This window comes from Anabrus simplex, chromosome 1, assembly GCF_040414725.1.
Source record: "Anabrus simplex isolate iqAnaSimp1 chromosome 1, ASM4041472v1, whole genome shotgun sequence".
NCBI classification, from domain to species: Eukaryota; Metazoa; Arthropoda; class Insecta; order Orthoptera; family Tettigoniidae; genus Anabrus; species Anabrus simplex.
In genome coordinates, this window is record NC_090265.1 from 1,175,626,952 (window position 1) to 1,175,649,993 (window position 23,042).

General features: G+C 38.7%; 1 pseudogene; it reads left to right on the top strand.

Annotated features, from left to right (window-relative positions):
• The first annotated feature begins 940 nt into the window (after window positions 1-940).
• Window positions 941-21,484, top strand: LOC137497039 (uncharacterized; annotated as a pseudogene).
• Window positions 21,485-23,042: the final 1,558 nt, after the last annotated feature.

Genomic DNA, 23,042 nt, shown 5'->3' on the forward strand with positions numbered 1-23,042 from the left:
GTATACCTTATTTTCAATCCAAAAAGAAAATTGACGATAGGTTGAAAAGCATACTAATAGATTTGATGGGAAAAGACTCAAATTCAGAAAGACGGAAGCGAGATTTATTCAATTTCGGAGACAAAATCTTAAAATTCTTATTTGGGACAGCTACAGAAGATGAAGTAGTTACCAATTTCGAACGTATATAGGCAATGGGAAAAGATCATAAAGAATTTTTAAGAATAGCTTCAGAACAATTGCTAGTTCTAAAATCAACTATCATTACAATGAATTCGACGTTAAAAGACGTGTCAACAAATTAGAATAAAATTAAGGATATTTTACAGACGTTAAGTGAAAACATAAAAACGCAAACGGCGGAAGTAAAGAAGGAAATTGATGATAGCCGTATACTAAGTTAATTAATATAACAAATTGAACGGGGAATCGAGGAATGTCAACGCACACTTGATTTGTTAATTGATGTATACTTACATGCTCAAGATGGTATTTTACAACCACAAATTATTACTATACAAAAGATTAAAGAAACTCTAATGCAACAAACAATGCCAGAATCTGCAATGTTACCACCCTTCTCATCATCCGAACTCCTTTCATTAATCCATCCAACTATCTATACACAAGGTCCATACTTAGTGTACGCTGTTAAAATACCTTTGGTAATAGAAAGTAAATTTAAATTACAAAAAGTCATACCTAAAGTATTAAATGTAAAAAGAGAGTATATTTTTGTGGATACTCTAAATGAAAAATATGGGTATATGTCTCAGTATGAATTGGATAAATGTATTCAACCCAATCAACGATGTTATGTGTGCACAGAAAGAAATCCATTTTTAATTATATTCGCAATATGGAATGTGTACCCTCCTTGTTACACCCTTCAAATACCAGAAGTGTGTGTACTTTTAAGTATCTACCATTAAGACAAATAATGTGGTTACCACTACACAGAAGTAATTCTTGGTTGTTTGTAGCACCTAAAATGGAACTTTTCACAACTGTGTGTCAAAACGGAGAAAAGTACTCTAGTAGATTACTGGGCAGAGGTATAATTAATTTAAGAAAAGATTGTAAGGGATTAAGTAGCAAAACTACTTTATTCCCAATTTCACAACATGAAACTAATTTAACGAAGGATGACATTTTTTCCCCTTATTTATATAGATATTGATTGTTGTTTAACCCTTCCTGAACAAGAAAATATAAAAGTTGCTCCTTTGAGCCTTCCTCTATCAAATATAGTATCATCCTTAAATGATTTGTAAATGGCTAGTTATAAAATTTATGAAGTAAATCAATTCATAAAATAACAAGAAATCAGAGAGGAACAACGAACCTATTCTTGGAAAAGAATTGGTACATCATGGTATACGTATGTATTATCATTATTTTTATTCATATGTGTTTGGCTTTGTGGGTGTTGCTGTTACAAGTTGAGCTTTTGATAATTTAATCTATGTTTCCCTAAAAAATGGTGGATAGATTCAAAACAGTTTTGTACCTAAATCGAATTTAATAATAGTCCAGTAAATCAAATTAATCTCTCACTTGAAAGCATTCCACAAATCCAATTAGAACAACAGAGCTTAATGGAAGCTCCTCAAATAAAAATGAAAGATCGACTTCGGTACGATCACTGCCTTCAGCACCAGAATTGATGGAATTAGAGAATAATAAAGAAATGGAATCTGATCAACAATTGAGAAGATCAAGTAGACTCAAGAAAAGGTAATCATGGTCAATGTACAAAAATTAAAGTTTTTATGAAACACATCTGTCCACCTTTCTAAGAAAGGGAAACTCATAAACATGTTGATATCTAATCGTAACCAGTCAATAGGTTAGGCCAGAGGCCAAACACTCTCGATTGTGAGAGTATATAAATGGCAATGTAATATATGTAAATTTGTCAGTATACGGGCATCAATACTGTGGCTCGTATGCTGGAGGACTCGACTACACTTATATTAAATCGTCTGAACCTTTCATCTTTAAATACTTATTATTCAGAAGTTATCATAAGTACCTTAACAGCTACTAATACGTTAGTATCACGTACTTAGACAGCTGAATAATACTATCATCATTCTTGGACCTGTAATTTGATATCTTCTAATTCAAATCTTCTATCGGACTCGAGTTACGACTCAGGTCCGAACCCTAGATACCTTCATTCGGAACTTACTTCAAAATTGATTATCGTCGCAACGTTCGGCTACGCGACAGTAGTACCAGAGTTCTTCGGGTCAATTCTGACTCCGTGCTGGGTGTTGCTATTTGTTAATGTTTTATTAGATTACTAGCAAATGTGCCCGTGCTTCGCTACGGTATTCTACATTGTATTCGAATATCGAAGTAAATACTGTACATGCAGCAAATAAGATTGTTTTAAAATGGCATGTCTCTTAGCGTTATCCGAGAAACAGCATGGGGAGGTTGCCAATACGGTGTTTCCAATGTAAAGTGATTGTTACGAATTTGTGATGATAACGGCAGGCTCACTTTTTTACTGACATTCACAGTCGAGTTGCAAAGTTTTCATTGTAATTGCAGGCCCCATCGCCTACTGCGGGGTCACAATCGATTTGGGGAGTTTTCGTAACAATGGCAGGCCCCTTTCCTACTTCCAGACAGATTACAGTTCGGGAGTTTTCATTAGAATGTTAGGCAACTTCCCTACTACCAGTCGAAAGTGAGTTGTGCAGTTATCATTACAATGACTGGCCCCTTTTCCTACAGCCAGCCAGCTTACTACCAGTCACACCAAGTTGGTGAGTTTCCATAAAATAGCAGGTCACTATGCCTAATGCCAGTCACATTTTAGATGGATACATTTGTTTATAAGGGCGGGCTGCCTTACCTACAGCCAAATACAATCGTTTAGGGGAGTTTTAAACAAAACTGCATGCTCCCTTGCCTTCTGCAAGTCAAATCGAGAAGTGAATTATTCATTACAATCGTAGGCCTTCCTTATTAATGCCAGTTACACAGGAGTTGTAGAAGGACCCCATTCCTACTGCTAGTCAAAGACGGTGTGGGGAGTACTGATTACAATAGCAGACACGCCCATTCTCTATCGCTACAAAACGACATCAGTGAATATATATAGATCGACATACGAAAGTAAATGCATGCCTACAATATTACAGACCTTCATTTACAGATTAACTGCTGCTAAACGGTACGTCATATCGACAAAGGATTGTACCATAAGACGCCGGATTTAGGGGCCTAAATGGCTGGTCGTATGATATCTCATCTATTCATGGGTCCGATTGAGTTAGAAACGTTGAATAGGGTAAAATTTTTATAAGATTATCTCACATTGCATTACTTTTAGATAATTATGTGACAGCTACATACATAGCATTTGGCTCATATATGGCTACTGGCTGGGCCAATTTTCGTGTAGGGTTTCATGATTCTATCTTTCTTATAAGTGACTGAAAGTATGAATTATGCATGTGAAAAGTCAAAATTTACTTAACATCGAGAAATAGAGAAAAATCAAACGTAAAAGGCATACAGAGACGACAAATAGTAGCAAGACCAAGGTTGTAGATCACTCCAAATTGTACGGAGATTGTGGCATCCATTATGTGATCGGACTTCCCGAAGGTCTGCGCCATCATTAAAATTGCCTTCATATTTCGATATTCTTCGGGGATAAAAAGTGAAAAATTTAAAAATCTTGGAAATGTTCTGTCCGTTACAGCCTAAAACGTCTAATTTTGCCAAATTTCAGTTTTCTTGTTCGTCTGGCAGATTATGCCGCAATGTGGATTTTGGGCGAGGAGGGTTAAAATTAGGACTTTCAGGAAACCAAACCATAAAAAATTGCAGATGGTCATTATTACCCCTGAATCGCGTAGCTGTACGAAAATTTCACCGAAATAGTCAATGTACAGGCACACAGTCGTTTTATTTATGTAGATAGATAAGGAATCTGCTCCACGTACAACACCTTTTGGTTTATGTCTACTGGACTTAACGTGCAAAACTGACCATTCATGATATCTCCCTTATTAATCTTCCTGTCGAAAAAATGCACATGAAAAAAGTTTTAGAAATGGATTTCCAACAAATTTGGTCGATTTCCAGTCAGGTTGGTCTTGTGCTATATATATTTCGGAAGAGTAAATTCACCATTTCGGTTCCCTATAAACCGCTAGTCCATTCCGAGAACAGGAAATGTTATTGACCTTTAAAATCTACCTTTGTAAAGGTGGATGCTAAATAGAAAGTTTGGTTCAAATATCTTCAATAGTTTTCAAGTTGTAAGAAATATGCTCAACACGCACCCGTTCTTAAGTTAAGTCCGGTGGGACTTGTACCGAAAAACGGTCTGTTAATGATATCTCCCTTATAAATCCTCTTATCGAAATCATGCACATGGGAAAAAAAGGTTTAGAAATTAATTTCCATTAAGGCAGGTAGATTTCTATTAAGTTTGGTTGTGTATATTTTGTGGGAGTGCAAAACCACGGTTTCGGCTTCGTATAACCCCCAGTCAGTTCATGGATTTAGAAACAATATTTGCCCTAAAACCTACCCAAGTACAGGTGGATTCTAAATATGAAGTTTGGTGGAAATATATCCAGTAGTTTCCACGTTATAGACAAACAGACAAACAGAAAAACAGACACCAAAGCTAAAAATATGCAGATGGTCACTGTACCAGGAAAAGTTGTGGGCAAAGGGCATGAGTAGGACCTCAGGGAGTGGAACTGGGTTTTGGAGCCGATACAGAGAAGGATAGTCTCGCAGAGCGAATAATAGATGGTAAATAATTTTTTTCTTAAAACGATTTATTAATTTTTCACCCTGCGGTATGATTATTGACTCAAATTTTGCATAGAAATTAAATGTCGAAAATAATCTCCTTAAAAAAATGGCATAAATATCATTGGTTTCAAAGTCTTTCATATGTGGGAATTTCCACCTAAAGTCTTTTTAAACCTAAGCACACTTTTATAATGAGAAATTATCAAAGTTTTCAGTTCTCAGTTCGTCAATCTCGATATATAGCACACTTGAAAGCCTACAGTCTTTCTACTGAAATTAAATTTATCACTTTTGAGAAATTATGAAAATTGTTCACACGCGACACTGAAGTTTCACTGTTCAAAATAAAGGAAAAGGTTTAGTCAGTTTGTTACTCACTTATGACAAGAACTGTTGCTACCAAATGTCGAAAGATGGACGTCTGGAATGTTCCATGTAGAATCAGGATTGGCGATGTTGACGTTCCCAATGAGGTGATGACGGCTGGAACTGGATCACGTTGAGTTGTAGCTTGTTCGGGTGATTTTCTCACACGAAAATGGCGTATGAAGAATCACAGTCCTTTCTGTACGAAATGCTATTTACAGTCGTTATTGAAACGTTCATAATCACACAGTTCACATAAAAATAAAAAAAAAATAAAGTAAGTCGATAAGCACAGTCTTTGAACACAGTCTGAAGTTGCTAGGGATTATTTTCTGCTAATCCTGTTACTATAATGTTATATTAACACAGAAAAGTTCTCACTTTTTCACTCAAATTACTACTGTGAGTCTTATGTTGGTGTGACGTGAATATGAGTTCTGGTAATTCTAAGTATTAGGCTCAGTAAAAGTTCAATGTTACTGGAAGTTACCTAAGTCCACACGTAATGAAATAGTTAATATTTGTACTCCAATAAGTTCACTCGCGTTACAGTCTTAAATGTCTTTAGGATTATATTGTAATCGCAACGCGGTATACTAACTGCAGTGCGACGTCCTTTAATAATTCTATCGGTGATAGAATTTCGCGTTCCGGAGATACGACGGAAAGTACTTCTACCGTGACTGCGCGAACATACTGTACGCGGGCCGGTCTCTTCGCTATCTCACTCACACAGCTGTTTGCTTGTCCTTGTACTAGTTTGCGGGCTGTCTGGCCTTGACATATATAGATACCAGCGCAGGGAGGGGTGGCGGCTCTCTCGGCCTTGTGACCATGATTACGTAATTTCGTTGAGACTTTAAATTATTATAACTCAACAACCGTTTGATGAATTAATTTGAAATTTACAGGGATTAACTTTTATGATGTTTGCTATAATTCAGCGTTTGTCCCGTTGAAATTGGTTAAGGCGTTAAAAAGCTGTTAAAAGAAAATTTCTTTCGAGAAATATCTCTAGGGGAGGTGAGCTTCAAGCGACAGGTGACGTCACTTGACTCCGCCTAGCGCACTCGTAGGGTCTGGCACATACTGGAACATTCTTTACATGGATGTTCGTACGTCGGTCGGATCTTTAATGCTGGAAATAACATTTCTTTCAATTAACATGGACCAGGACCTAGGCCTTCCTGGTACATCTTCCCCTTGGTTGGACGAAAAGAAAATACGCAGGATTTTCTTTTCCAGGCTTTACTCTTCCTGTGGTACATATTGTTTTAAATTGGCCGTTAGGCTTACGTACTATGGCCAATGGATTCAAGTACTTAGTTACGCAAGGCGAAATTATCCCATCATCTGTCATTTTATGAATTAAGTTACGAACTTCTTCTCGATATTTCTCGGGTACGGGATATGGTTTCTTCTGATAAGGAGACAAGTCATTTACATCAAGATGATATTCGTAGTCAGCTATCTCTCCAGGCTTATCATCGAATACACATGCAAATTTCTGTAGAACGTCATTTTTTAGCCTCCTCCAATTTTAATTTAATTTCCGGGTCTTCAACCACACTGGCTATTGACATTATATAATCCGGACCTATAATGGAGTTCTCATTGAATAGGGACTCTGCGTCGTCCTCACTTTGGTCACCCTTTCTACTTTCTGCTACGGCTGGCGCAACCTCGCTTACAGCGGGCTTAATAATGTCACCACCGGCTTCTTCAAAACGGGCTCCCTTCTCTTGAACTTCCAGGTCACTTCGTCCTACCAGCTGTAGTTCTAGGGAATTATTCTGTAATCTTACGAGGTTGGCATCATAGTCAATGGTTCCTTTGTATTTGATCATAAAATCTGATCCAAGTATTAAGTTGAAGTTAAGACGTGATACTACCAAAAATATGTGTTCGAACATCTGACTGTTAATTTCAAACTCTAAAAATGCCTGGGATTTGCATTTAACAATCTTATCAGGAACTATCCCTCTTACTTTAATCTGAGCTGCAGGTAATAACAAAACATTGTTCTGATCTTTCAGCGAGTCTACAAGCTTATCAGAAATGAAAGAAGCTTGCGCTCCAGAATCGATGAGCGTAATCACCTGTAGGTTGCCTGTGCGTACTGTTATGACAGGTAATGAACGTGTAATAATTGGCCTTAGTGTTTGTGCGTCTTCGAATAGTAATTCGGAATCGTCAATATGCCAGTAATTGATAACAGCAGTACAATAATTTGACGTTTCGACCTCATCGTGTTCGGTAGTCAATCTCCCTATTGCGAGATCGGCGTTTTTTTTTATAGCGCCTGTTGGGTCAGGATCAGGTGATCTTTGTTCTCTTGGTCTGAATTGACGTTGATATTCCAGGGATGTCGCTCCAGGTTCATTAGGATTACGGTTTCTCTCCCTGATGTATTCCCGTGTGTCCTTCCATCTACTTTCGAGTTCTCGCCGTCTGGCCTCACGATTTCCTTCAGGAGTGCTTTCGCGCTGTCTCCATGAATTCCTAGGTTGGTAAGGGTGTCTATCCTGATTCCTCTGACGTCTAAAATTCCGGAATCTGGTTGGGTTAGTAGGGCTTAATCTGCCTTCTTCACGTATCCTGGGTTCCTCTCTCTCCGGAGGTTTTATTTCCGCAGAATTCGTATTTATTTCTCGACTCCTGTTAGTTTTCGGACTAGATTGGGTATTAGCCGTATCTAACCTACGCAAAGTAGCGTCAAAATGGTCCAATGTTTTAATGTTGGCAGCGACTAGTATCTCTTGAACATGAGGCGGATATTGAAGTGTCAGGATCTGAATAAGTTCAATATCTGGCAAAGGTGGATCTAAAAACTGGAGTTTCTTTAATCGCATTAGACAGTAATCTGAATATCGGGAAGTATTGACTGAAGTATTGTATTTGCTAGAGTAGAGTTGCATCTTGACAAGGTGCTGTCTTTCTGAATCCCAAAAGCGTTTAAGAAGTGCCTGTTTAAAGTCATCATAGTCTTTAAAATTGCTCTTAAAAGCTATGAACCATGATAAGGCTCGTCCTTCTAGAAGTTTGGATACTACTCTAAGTTTCCTATCGTCCTCTACCCTATTCTCTTCCAGGTAATCGTCGACATTTAACAAAAATTCTCGAGCAGTGTACTCATCACGTCCTGAAAATTTGACTGGTTTGTCATCTGGTACTTTAATAAGGGTAGTTGTATTGTGTATTTCCCTCGACGAACCAGGAATTGTGACGTCAGTTGTATGTTCTTTAAGTTTAATTTGATTCATTTCTTCGGACAAATTTTTAATTTTAGAATTAATTGAGGTGTCTAAACTTTTTATTTCATTTCTCAAGTCAGTTTTAATGACTTGTACGTCTTTACAGAAAGCAGCTATCTGGGTATGCGTGCTATCTAGCTGTCCTGTAATACGCTTGTCGAGTTCTCCTTGCGTGCTCTTAATTAATCCTATCTCGCTTCGTAATTTACCCACGTCGCTCTTTAATGCATCTCGCAAGGTTTCCTGCACCTGAGCTAACTTTGCTTGAGTTTGTGAGATGTTACCATGGGATTCTTGAAATTCAGTCCGTAAATCTTTAAGTTCAGTGGAAAATGCTTTAACGGAAGGAAGAACATTTCTAAGATCTTTGTCTAAAGACTTGACGACCTCTGTCTTTATTTCTTCCTTAATAGACTCTAAATTTTCAACAAACTGATCCCGCATGTTTTTCAATGTAGCTTCGACTTGTGCACTAGAATCAGTAAGTTTCTTTTCGAGGCGAGTTCCAGCTTCACGGAATCGTTGCTCGATAAGGGCACTAGATTCAGTGAGTCTTTTATTAATGACTTTATCCGCTTCAGCAAACTTAGTGTCCAAGGTCCTGTCAATTTTAGAAGTTAAGTCTTCAACCTTACTATTTGACTCAGTTAACTGCGCTTGAAGTTGAGTATTTTGTGCCTGCATTTGTTGTTGAAGTTGAGTATTTTGAGCCTGTAGTTGGGAATTAGACTCGATCATTTGAGCCTGCAATTGGTTATTAGACTCTACCATTTGTGACTGTAGTTGTGTTATCTGGTTATTAGACCTATCAATCTTGGCATTCTGATCGTTAATGCTAAGCCTGAGAGCTTCGATTGCTGCAAGTAAGTTATCCATGTTTCCGGAATATTCGATAAGTCAAATACAACAAATTCTTCGTGTTCGTAATGATTGCAGTCGGATCCTGTGCGCAAAATACAATGACTTGAATCGAACCCTGAATATTGCGATTATTACGGGCGCATCATCTGTTATTATAGCACGGCTCCAAGTTGAACCCTTGAAGTTGCGACGTCATTTATTATTATAGCACGGCTCCAAAATCGAGCCCTTGAAGTTGCGACGTCATTTATTATTATAGCACGGCTCCAAAATCGAGCCCTTGAAGTTGCGGCGCCATCTATTATTATAGCACGGCTCCAAAATCGAGCCCTTGAAGTTGCGGCGCCATCCATTATTATTTTACTATCCTCTCTGTACCAGGAAAAGTTGTGGGCAAAGGGCATGAGTAGGACCTCAGGGAGTGGAACTGGGTTTTGGAGCCGATACAGAGAAGGATAGTCTCGCAGAGCGAATAATAGATGGTAAATAATTTTTTTTCTTAAAACGATTTATTAATTTTTCACCCTGCGGTATGATTATTGACTCAAATTTTGCATAGAAATTAAATGTCGAAAATAATCTCCTTAAAAAAATGGCATAAATATCATTGGTTTCAAAGTCTTTCATATGTGGGAATTTCCACCTAAAGTCTTTTTAAACCTAAGCACACTTTTATAATGAGAAATTATCAAAGTTTTCAGTTCTCAGTTCGTCAATCTCGATATATAGCACACTTGAAAGCCTACAGTCTTTCTACTGAAATTAAATTTATCACTTTTGAGAAATTATGAAAATTGTTCACACGCGACACTGAAGTTTCACTGTTCAAAATAAAGGAAAAGGTTTAGTCAGTTTGTTACTCACTTATGACAAGAACTGTTGCTACCAAATGTCGAAAGATGGACGTCTGGAATGTTCCATGTAGAATCAGGATTGGCGATGTTGACGTTCCCAATGAGGTGATGACGGCTGGAACTGGATCACGTTGAGTTGTAGCTTGTTCGGGTGATTTTCGCACACGAAAATGGCGTATGAAGAATCACAGTCCTTTCTGTACGAAATGCTATTTACAGTCGTTATTGAAACGTTCATAATCACACAGTTCACATAAAAATAAAAAAAAATAAAGTAAGTCGATAAGCACAGTCTTTGAACACAGTCTGAAGTTGCTAGGGATTATTTTCTGCTAATCCTGTTACTATAATGTTATATTAACACAGAAAAGTTCTCACTTTTTCACTCAAATTACTACTGTGAGTCTTATGTTGGTGTGACGTGAATATGAGTTCTGGTAATTCTAAGTATTAGGCTCAGTAAAAGTTCAATGTTACTGGAAGTTACCTAAGTCCACACGTAATGAAATAGTTAATATTTGTACTCCAATAAGTTCACTCGCGTTACAGTCTTAAATGTCTTTAGGATTATATTGTAATCGCAACGCGGTATACTAACTGCAGTGCGACGTCCTTTAATAATTCTATCGGTGATAGAATTTCGCGTTCCGGAGATACGACGGAAAGTACTTCTACCGTGACTGCGCGAACATACTGTACGCGGGCCGGTCTCTTCGCTATCTCACTCACACAGCTGTTTGCTTGTCCTTGTACTAGTTTGCGGGCTGTCTGGCCTTGACATATATAGATACCAGCGCAGGGAGGGGTGGCGGCTCTCTCGGCCTTGTGACCATGATTACGTAATTTCGTTGAGACTTTAAATTATTATAACTCAACAACCGTTTGATGAATTAATTTGAAATTTACAGGGATTAACTTTTATGATGTTTGCTATAATTCAGCGGTTGTCCCGTTGAAATTGGTTAAGGCGTTAAAAAGCTGTTAAAAGAAAATTTCTTTCGAGAAATATCTCTAGGGGAGGTGAGCTTCAAGCGACAGGTGACGTCACTTGACTCCGCCTAGCGCACTCGTAGGGTCTGGCACATACTGGAACATTCTTTACATGGATGTTCGTACGTCGGTCGGATCTTTAATGCTGGAAATAACATTTCTTTCAATTAACATGGACCAGGACCTAGGCCTTCCTGGTACAATATCCAGTAGTTTCCACGTTATAGACAAACAGACAAACAGACAAACAGACACCAAAGCTAAAAATATGCAGATGGTCACTGTTACACCTGAAACGGATAACTGTACAGAAATATCGCCAAAATAGTCAATGTACTGACACACTCTAGAAGTGCAGACCTTTATTTCGAGAGTTACTGCTTTGAAACTCTGCGACATATCTACAAAGGGACTTCACCATCAGACGCCTCTTTCAGTGTTCTACATGGTTTTTCCCATGACATCTTCTCGTATCTCCTATATTTATGGGTTAGATTAAGTTAGAATCATTGAATGGTGTGAAATTTTGTACTGTTTTCGCATACTACTTTATATTTGTGATACTCATGTGACAGCTAGAATCGGAAAATTTGGCTATCACATGGCCTCTGGTCATGTCAATGTGCGTGCCAAATGTCATGATTCTATCTTTCCTATAAGTGTGCCAAATGTTAACATATACGTGTGAAAGTACAAAATTAACTTGAAATCGAGAAATACAGCTCTATTTAACGTATAAGGGATAGAAATACGACAAAAAGTCATTGGACCAAAGTTGTAGATTTCTCCAAAATGAAAGGCGATTGTGCTTTCTGATTTGTGATATGACTTTCCGATTAGCCACCAATTATCCCGAAACGAAGGCCTGCACCGTCGTTAAAATTGCATCCATATTTCGATATTTTCCGGGGCCAAAAGTTATACATTTGTTTTGCTTAGAATATTTCCTCAAAGGAAAGAGTGTCAAGCTTTCGGGTTTAGCACTCGCATACATACGGAGTAATTAAGAACGAAAATAATTCAGTAAAGTAAGTTGAAATTAATAGAAAATGGATTAAAACTGAGGACAGCCGGATAGGACAAATATGTAAATACCAAGTGAATGTATTGGAAAATCAAATGCCCCTCAATAAACTATGATGGTATGAGTTATGGATATAAGAAAGCGATAACAAAGGAGAAATGTAGGCGCAGGAACAACCACGAATTTAAATGCATGATGAGGAAAATAGCAATACGTTACCGTACTTCTCTGCTGGCAAGCAGTTAGAGACGTTGCCATGGTGACCAGTATGCTCGCTGTCGGTCTGTCGGTCACACACGCAGACCATGATACCCGCAGAAAATAGTAAATTTCTCCGTCATTTGAATAGTAAGGTAAATTATGAACATAACAAAAGTTGTTTATAATGAAGAGACGTTTCACATATGGTCCACGGAGTTTACAGGAAGTCAATAGTATAAGAGAAAATGGAGGAAACCCGTCCTGGTTTTCCTATAAACCCCCCGTCTAATCAAAGATTTTAAAATTATATGCACATCGAAACCTTCTTCGGGGTGAGTATACTCTAAATGTGAAGTTTGGTCGAAATCTATCCAGCCGTTTTGCCGTAATGGTGGAACAGACAAATAGACAGACATGAAAAATAAAAAAAAAACGGATTCGGTCTTGAGTTGGCCTAAAACGGATAAATATCTGAAAAATTGGCAAAACAAACGAAATTACAGACAGCGCACCCCCTACAACTTTATTTATATAGAATTATTATTATTATTATTATTATTATTATTATTATTATTATTATTATTATTATTATTATTATTATTGAAATCGTAACTTCAAATAACGCCCTACCTTGAATTACCTTCAGGTAAGCAAAGAAAATGTGAGCAGTCTCCTCAGATAGCGATCAAAACTTTCGATGGTACGTAACGTAGGTTCTAGTACATACGGCTATGAAAGTAGATGTTGGAAACAAAGATAATATTTAGAGAAAATGAGCCATCAAATATTAATTTCTAACACTTCAAGTTATCTTAATTTTTCCTCGAATGTACTCTATGCATATTCAGTAATCCAACGGGACATAATGAAGAGTCTACTCTATTAAACTTCCAGATAACAAAGACATGAAATATAAACACTGACAGAGCAATTCAGCGCACGAGGGAATAATAAATTTAAAGTAATTCACTCACTGTATTTGTAATCCAACATTAATTAAGTCTACAAATGAACTAACCAAGAGCATTAATCGAGGAATGGTATTCAGGCTATCTGCAGATGAAAGCTTTACAGTGTGACTCGTAATACAATACGTAAGAATCCCAGAAGGATGTTACGCAGATCAATTCTCTAGACTTAGGAGATAAAGTGGTAACCACGGGGCCCCTGGCATAGTCTCGCATTGCTATACGTTCCTCATTCTCATATCACTAACCAAGCAAAAGCTTTCATCTTGGAATTTCAGAAATATCGTCACCCTGCCGAAAATATAGTGACATTGTCTCTGGCAACGAGAACAATGCATGTTATATTTTTAAAATGAAGTGTCACATCTTTGGGGCTGGGGCTCCAAGCAAAACAGTAGGTACTGTGACTAATAATTAGGTTAACGATTGCATATCAAACGGAAAATTTGAGTTTTAGGACTGCTGCACAGCCTGATGTCCGGCAAACATACATTGTCAACATAACAACTTCCTCAACCATTTTATATGACTTGACTCGCTTCATTAATCGTCCTTTTGGATTGTATAACTTTTCGCTACCCGCTTTTTCTTTAACTTGTTAATTTATATCAAATATCTTAAATATTGTTTATCAAATTTCTGCTGTTGTTAAAATTTAATTGTTGTTAGACCCACTGAATTCCATCACCTGGTGTGCTTATAACTTTACCATCCCTAAACAGTTTTCTAAATAATTGATCCTTTCCTCGGACTCATTATGTCCAAAGTCACAGCTCCAGTACTTTCCTTGTGTGAAAATGGGAAACCATGGGAAACAATCTTCAGGGCTGCCGACGGTGGGATTCGAAACCACTATCTCCCGGATGCAAGCTCACAGCTACGTGCGCCCAGCCACATGGACAACTCAGTCGGTTAGAGCTGTTGATATCGTAAAATTCTATTTTTGGAGGTTGGTTACGTTGGAGTGCGCTGGAAGCACGTTTGCCAAATTTACCACCCGCTTCGCAGATGTATAGTTTCTTTGCGATGCGTCGTAACATGGAAATAAACATCTGAATGGTGTAGCGTGGGTGGCAGTTGCAACGCATTGAGCATCAGCTTCAGTCGTCTTTTGCCTGGTTATTGGCAGTGTTCCATTTGACATGGACTCATATTCAAATCGACTTCAGCCCGTATTGAACACCATGTCGGTATCGATTTTATTAGCAGAAATGTAGCCGTAACTTCGCGTTCAAACTCCAATGCCCTGATCCTCACGGTAATGTCAAGAGTGACATCTCACCTCGTAACGAGGCTTGTGATTCTGCTTGATGTTATTATATAGCGAAGTTCCAACTGGTGCAAGAAATGCCTGCTTGCTTTAAAACTGGGCATGTCCAGTAAGAGAGCTGCTTCTCTCGTCCTCTTCTTTAAGTGCCACTAACGTGTTCCTTGTCGCATGCATTCCGGAATTTGGTGTACATTATGCTCACTAACTCAAGAATGTTATTATTCTAGCGTCCTAGTCTATTAAGCACCTCTACTATTTGTCTCACTCTTCCCGGTAAAATAATAATAATCGTATGGCCTCAGCTACCGTGTGCAGACATTTCAATTTGACGTCATCTGGCTGTCTGCTCGTCAATTTCGACGTTCCGTTTTATTCTAGGCCCACTAGATGGCAGACCGAGTAAACCGGAACTCTCTTGGGCGTCTATGGCTGAGATTTAATGAATTTTGTCGGGTAAACACCAAATGTGTCACCAGAGATCTTTTACGTGCCGACATCGTACGACATGGAGTGTCGAATGGACTTTTTTCCGCCCTTCAAAAATCCCGGTGATGTTCTAGAATTTTATGTCTATTACTGCAAAGGTTTTGTTTGGAGATCTTGACACTGTTAAAGCTAGTTCGCATTTTTTTCAGAAACTTGTTTACACATCCTGACACTTACAAATTATTTGCATTGTTCTTTTTAACTTTCCTTTTTCGGAAAATTGTTCGTGGATAATTTCCCGTTTCAATCTTGGGAACGGGGGGGAGGGTTATGATTCAGAGGAAATGGAACTGGTTGTCACGTTGTGTGCTGGTGTCTCCGGCGTATCACGTATCTTCAGATAGTGTCCAACGTTCCCTCACTATAACACCACAATGCCTAGCAGTGCTGCCACGGACATGTTGCTTCAGTAAGTTATACAAATCCCGTGCAATCCGACTGCCCATGTGTGTTAGAGAAGTGCTGTTCGCCTGGTAATTCTGCATCACCTCATTCATCAGTATCTGTACCACAGCAGTCAATCAGCGAAACACGTAATAGTATGCAGTATTCCGCATACAGTATTCGTTAGTATGGAAACAAACCCATGCCCTGAATCAGACAACTAAATGAACAGTCACTGATGTACACAAAGTAGAATACCTAACAGGGATGCGCAGTATTACAAAGCGATATCGTGGCTGTTTGTTTTAGTGTGTTTTGCACGTTATGCCTGAAGATATTACAGTCGGTCGCCCTAATTTCATAAGTCTTGTTTTAGGAGCTTCGGGTGATACCGAAGTGATGAACTTAACATTACTTACTTTGGTATCTTTATTGTTCGTTCCAAAATAATTCGTGGCGATTGTCGTCGATAGGTCAAAACTTCCCTTGCAAGTGCTTTCAACGTTGTTAAACAGTCTTTTGGATGACGTCTCCGCCTTCAAATCAATCCTCATTTCTATCCACTAAATTTAAATACTGGAAGGGAAATTGTTAGTTCAGATCACTAGTACAATAATACTGTGTGTGTATAAATTCCCTTCAGTCGCTCTTGATCGTTATAAAAGACGGAGTAACTGAATTTCGTCCTGAAAAGTATATTATTAAAGTTCCAATAATCTTCAGACACAGGGTTAAACACCGTACCGGGATTTGAAGTTACAATCTTGACCACGTCAACTCGTTTCTGAGCTGGTTACATTAGCAACATCGCTAGGCTGAGTGGTTTGGACGGTCGAGTACACGTTTCCTGAGTCCAAGTTGGCTGCATCAATCCTGGCTGTGTCCGGTTGTCTGAAGATGCATAAATACCCCAGCCTCGTGTCGGTGGATTTACTAGTGCATAAAATAACTAAACTACAGCAAGACTAAATTCTGGCATTTCATCGTCTCTCAAAACCTTAAAAGTTTATCAAAGGTCATCAAAAGGTTATCAATATTTGGATAAATGCAAAACAATACAAGAATTACAACTCAAGAGAATAACTGTAGTGTTTAGTTTTATTACTTTGTAGAAAAGCTTGTTCTTTGAACCTCCTCATAACCTCATCTCGCACAATAATTAAACTATTTTGAAAAGTATCATATCTTGCGACATTTCTCACGTCTTGAATCATTTAAGAAAAGATTAGGTAAAGAACTAGTAGGAAATCTGCCACCTAAATCTGCTCTAAATGCAGATTGATTGATTGATTGATTGATTGATTGATTGATTGATTGATTGATTGATTGATTGATTGATTGATTGATTGATTGATTGATTGATTGATTGATTGATTGATTGATTGATTGATTGATTGATTGATTGATTGATTGATTGATTGATTGATTGATTGATTGATTGATTGATTGATTGATTGATTGATTGATTGATTGATTGATTGATTGATTGATTCAGATTTCAAATTATGGTTCAATAAATAAACTCTAGCTAACCCTCGTGATAGTACAGCTCTCTTGGCTTTTATTCGGCCGATAGTTGCCTTCCTTACGCCAAATCAACTGGGAAAGACCGAGGACTGCAAAGAAAGCAGCCTTGGTCTTAATTAAGGTACAGCCCCAGCATATGCCTGGTGTGAAAACTGAAAACCACGGAAAACCATTTTCAGGGCTGCCGAGGGTTCGAACCCACTATCTCCTGGATTCAAGCTCACAGCCACCGCGCCCCTAATCGCACGGCCACCTCGCCCGGTGGTCAGTTCGTCTGGCTCGGGAACTGGATATATATACTCGTCTTCATATACTTCTCTTCACGTGCACACAACGCACCACACTACCAACCAGCACAGAAACACTCAGCAGTGAATACATCCTTCCGCGTCAGGAAGAGCATCCGTTCGTCAAAATAAGCCACATCTACGTCATGTGCCGACCCCAATTAACTGAGAAAAGGACCAGGAAGGAAAAGATAGGAGAACACATAAACCCTTCTTTGGTTGGGGAATGCTGCATACTACCGATACCTCATGTTGTCTAGTTGTGCTAATCAGTGTTTTTAAGTTAATTTCATATACGATTAAAGTACATGGAAAAAACTCAATTATCCGGACTAATTGGTACCAGGGGTCCTCCAGATCAGATGAATTCAATATTTTTACATTTTTAAATAGTAATAAACATACAGTAAAAACATTTATGAACCATTATGAAGCCCCAAAGCTGATGTAACATATCAAAGTAGAAGAAAAGTGCTCATGTCCGGATAATTGAGCATCCAGATAACTAAGGTCCGGATAATCGAGTATCTACTGTACAGGCAAGAAGGAAACTCAATTTCTTACATTTTTAGTTTCAGTAGTATGAAAAATCCACAGCCTAATTCCAGTTCAAACCGGGTCAAGAACGGAATGAATGAAGCCCCATCTAGCGGCGAGGATAGGAACTTTGCCGGCTGCCGAAGCCTCTCTCACCACTCTGGATAATTGTTAATGGCTGACAAATGAACTGAAATGATATGGGAGAGTGTTGTAGAAATAAAAGATGACAGGAAAAACCAGAGTACGCGGAGTAAATCCTGTCTCGCCTCCGGTTTGTCCTGCCATGAAGGCTCGGTAGTATATGTATATACCGTACAAATTCATGTGCTGTACAGGTGCTATAATCTTCGATCCGTCTCGCTTATATACGTACATTATCTCTCCTCGTCTATCCTAAGGAAAATCTAACATGGCCTTAGGAATAACGACTTTCAGTTGTCTCATACGCCAGATAGAGCATATCGTGAACGTATTCTACTATCTATCCACAGGAGTCTATTGCAAAGTGTGCCGGTATGGAAGAAACACAACTTTATGCGGTATTAAACACTGTTTGTGGTTCTGAAGTGTACCCATTGACAAGATTAAATGTGTGCGTTTACTTTTGAAACGAACTGTACATTCACCGTGAGTATGGACGCGTGGGCGTCTGTAACTTTGCCCTTTTCTTTTCCTGTGGGTGGGCTTCATGAAGATGGACATAGAACTGTAGAAACAAGAGAAAGGTCTTACTCTAGGAGGAAACTGTATGGAAAGCAATATTTCAAGTCCTGTATGCTAGCTCACGGCTTCACTAAGGGTCATCAGTACAGCCCGGATTTTTATGCATTAATATGTTAGAATGCAAACTTCCTGAAGCGAGTAACGAGTAAAGTCCACCTCTACAACGACCACGCTATGGCGTTTGCATAAACATTAGGGGTACGCCCATGAGAACCCCTGTAATTTATGTTCCTCTTGCTACATTATGGAAGAGCGGGTGGCCGACACTTCCTACTAACCAAATTAGTTTGCAAACTAACCTGTTACTGCATAAAAATCCGGGCCTTAGTCATCAGTATTGGGCTTCGTCCGGCTACATGGCTAAATGGTTAGCTTGCTGGCCTTTGGTCACAGGGGTCCCGGGTTCAATTCCCGACTGGGTCGGGAAATTTAACCATAATTGGTTAATTTTGTTGGTACGGGGGCTGGGTGTATGTGTCGTCTTCATCGTCATTTCGTCCCCATCACGACGCACAGGTCGCCTACGGGAGTCAAATCAAAAGACCTGCATCTGGCGAGCCGAGCTTGTCCTCGGACACTCCCGGCACTAAAAGCCATACGCCATTTCACTTTTTTTTATCAGTTTGGAGAATTTCGTGCTCAGGAAAGGACTGAGCAGGACTCATAATGTAAACTTGGGCTTTTCACGGGAAGTAGATGTTGACAGAAATGAATCCTTTAGTGTTGTTTTACAATTTACTTTACACCGCACTGACACAGATAGGGGTAGAAGCCCCATCATTTGCCTGGTGTGAAAATGGGAAACAACGGAAAACCCTCTTCAGGGCTGCCGACAGTGGGGTCTTCCGAATGCAAGCTGAGAGCTACGTGACACAAAACACGTAGCCACTCGCTCAGTTTTATTGTTATGGAGGTGGCATGACTATTGAGTGGTGTTGTTACTGGCTTTCTGCGAAGCCAAATGAGATTCAAATCCCGGTCTATCTAGTGGGATTTTAGAACTGAAATGTAACGTTTCCATGGCTCGTATTCCACGTAAAATTGAATGTGTTGGGAATGTGATCATCATGACATCAGAAGCCACGTCCTAATGTCAGCTTACAAGCTTGTTTGCTTTATTGTTTATAGTCGGATGAGAGCTTGAATTCTGGCACAGTCGGTTAATGTTTAAGGGTGATTTAATGCGGTTTATTAACATATTAACCATCTCATTCAGATATTTATTGGCCCTTCCATAGACAACGGTATGTTAAACAAGACAATGATCTTCTCAAAATTCTAATCTTAGGAAAAGAGAGAGAGAACCTATCCTATCAGAAGTTAACAAGAGATGGCAATAAGAGAGTGGACAGTATAAAAGACGATAATAATAATAATAATAATAATAATAATAATAATAATAATAATAATAATAATAATGATAGTGAAGAAATAAAATATTTAGGGGCAACTTTCAGACAGACTTTAGTCTTCAATGAACATCAGGTACTTGAAAAATTGAAAGCTAACTTAGACCAGATTACCAGGACTCACTTACTCCAACCGCATCAAAAATTGACTGTAATAAATCAGTTTATTGGTCCTACACCGATATACCCCTTCCAGACTGTTTCGGTTGAGAAAATTCCCAAATAAAGTCTGTTAAAAGCCGACAACATGATCAGAAGCGCACTTAAAGAAATTCTACAACTTCCGAGTGACACACCGACAAGTATGATCTATTCGAGCCACAAATATAAAGGGTTAGCACTAATGCGCGGTACTTGGGAAGCGTACCTTCAACAGCTGAACATCAATCTTAAGCTAGAAGCTGTGAATGATTCGCACGTAAATGCTGTTCGAAATTTCACAGCAATAAAAACTCGCTGCCTATCTGAACTTCAACTCAATGAAGAGACATCAACGAAATCTGTTAGACAACTGCGCGATATACTTAGAACACACGAATTTGAAGCTTGGTGTGCATATCCACAAAAAGGAAGGGGTGTTGAGTTATTTACTCAAGTTCCTGCTGCTAATTCTTGGGTTACCAGAAGAGATGGTTTAACTTGTTCGGAATGGAGGGAGATGTTGAAGATGATCGCGATGGTTGCACCAGTACGTACTCTGCCGGGACGTTCTACCAGCACAGGCCACTGCAGACACTGCAGTGAGTATGAAACCTTACCACATGTGTTGGGGAGTTGCTCTCAAGGAGAACTGCTTAGGATCAAACGCCATAACATCATCAGAAATCTGATTGCTAATGCTCTTCGTCTCAAAAATCTAGAAGTGCACGAAGAAGTCCACTGTCTCGCCGAAGGAGGCAGCACTCGCAGGATTTATATTATAGCGATTGACAAGATGGAGGAACGAAGCAGAAATTATTGATCCTACGGTACGCTTTGAATCTTCATCCTCTCAGCCGACTGACGTAGACAATGAGAAAAAGGATATCTATAATCCAACCAACCCTTTCTTTCTTGAGTCGTATAACCTTAAAAAAATTACAGTGACTGGACTTTTCTTTGGCGCGAGGGGAACAATTCCCAAATCTTTCGTCACATGACGACAAAAATATAAACTAGAGGGAAGCCTACAAGATGAGATAGTCGTCTCACTCATCAAATACTCCGTTTCGATTCTTCGTCACCATTTATATGGAGTTCGTGCCATTTAACATAGTTAATTGTAACCTATCATTTTTTTAAACATTAATCTTTTTTATCTTCCCTCAAAATTGTTATTGTGTATTATTCTGTGTCTTATGGCAAATCTAGGGTGTCCTGGATCAGACTAAATAAATAAAATAATAAGAATAATATTAAGAATAAGAATAATAATCTCGTATGACTGTAATGATACAGGTCTGGTCTGAAATAACGACCTTTTCTAATTCCTTACTTGTTGGATATTAGAGAGATTGTACTGTTCACTTGCAGATTGACCCCCGAGTCCTTTATGCCAATTTCCTAGACTTAAATCAGAAATACTCGTGAGGAATTAACACTCAGGATATGTAGTGCCGAAGCTACAATTACAGCTTAGACTTTTGGGAAATAAAAAGTTCATGTCTCCGTTTTTAAACATTACTTCAATTCCTATACAGTATATTAGCATAAACTGGAACTTGTCTCGCTGGACTTACTTCATATGCCGCAAGCCAACAACTCGGATTTGTCGCAAATGAACGTATTCATTTTCCCAGAGGCTATTTTCCGGTGGCTTTCGTTTCCGAGACGCATTTACCCAACAACAATTAATACCACAGTATTTCAGTAACAAGTGGGTAATACTGAAATTATAATCATATAAATATCATTGAGTTAAAATATAACCGCGGAAACGTAATTTCTAAATGTGTAAGTTATATTATTTAGACTTTTATACCAAAAAGTAATAATTTTATCTTACTAAGAAATCCTTATTTCGAAATATACATTTAAATTTGAAAGTTACATTGTTCGCTTTTATGCTAAAAGATATTTTATCTCCTTAGGATATCGTTATTTCCAAATTAGATTAAAATATAATGCGAGAAAAATATATAGGCCTATATATTGGAAAAATGTACTTGAAGAAAATTAGATTGGGAATATTGTGGATGGACAAAAATGTTTGTCGGAAAGAACCGTTTTGGGAAATTCGACCGCGTATCCAGTAAACAACAACGGCAACGGAAGCAAGATCTAGCACAAAAAACGCAGAAGTCACCTATATGACATCAACTATTATTATTATTTTGAACTCTGGATCGCAGTTACGTGGGTCCAAACCCAGCGTAAACATGTAGTGGTTTTTAGAAATGCAAAATAAATGAAATGGAGTATGGCTTTTAGCGCCGGGAGTGTCCGAGGACAAGTTCGGCTCGCCAGGTGCAGGTCTTTTGATTTGACTCCCGTAGGCAACCTGCGCGTCGTGATGAGGATGAAATGATGATGAAGACAACACATACACCCAGCCCCCGTGTCAGTGAAATTAACCAATTATGGTTAAAATTCCCGACCTCGCCGGGAATCGAACTCGGGACTCCTGTAACCAAAGGCCAGCACTCTAACCATTTAGCCATGGAGCTGGACTTTTAAATAGCAGAAAATACTCCATTCAGCACTCCACGTCGTACGATCTTGGTATGAAATAACATCTTTGGTGATACATTCAATGTTTACCCGATAAAATCAATTTTAAAAGTCAGTTATCAGTGATCAGATTTCTCTCCCGTCTGGTGAAGTAAAACGGAACGTCATTTTTTTTTGTTAGTGGTTTAACATCGCACAAACACATTGAAGGTATTCGGCGACGCAAGGATGGGAAAGGTAGCGGCTGTGGCCTTAATTAAGGAGCTTCTGCATTTGTCTAGTGGGAGAACGTCAATATTACCATGCAGACAGATGAAATGCCATAAAATAAAACTGCCTGCACAAGGAACATGGTACCATTCGATTATTTCTTTTATGTGACGTAAGATCACGAGATAACAGATCCCTTTTTTACATTTGGCTTTACGTCGCACCGACACAGGCAGGTCTTACAG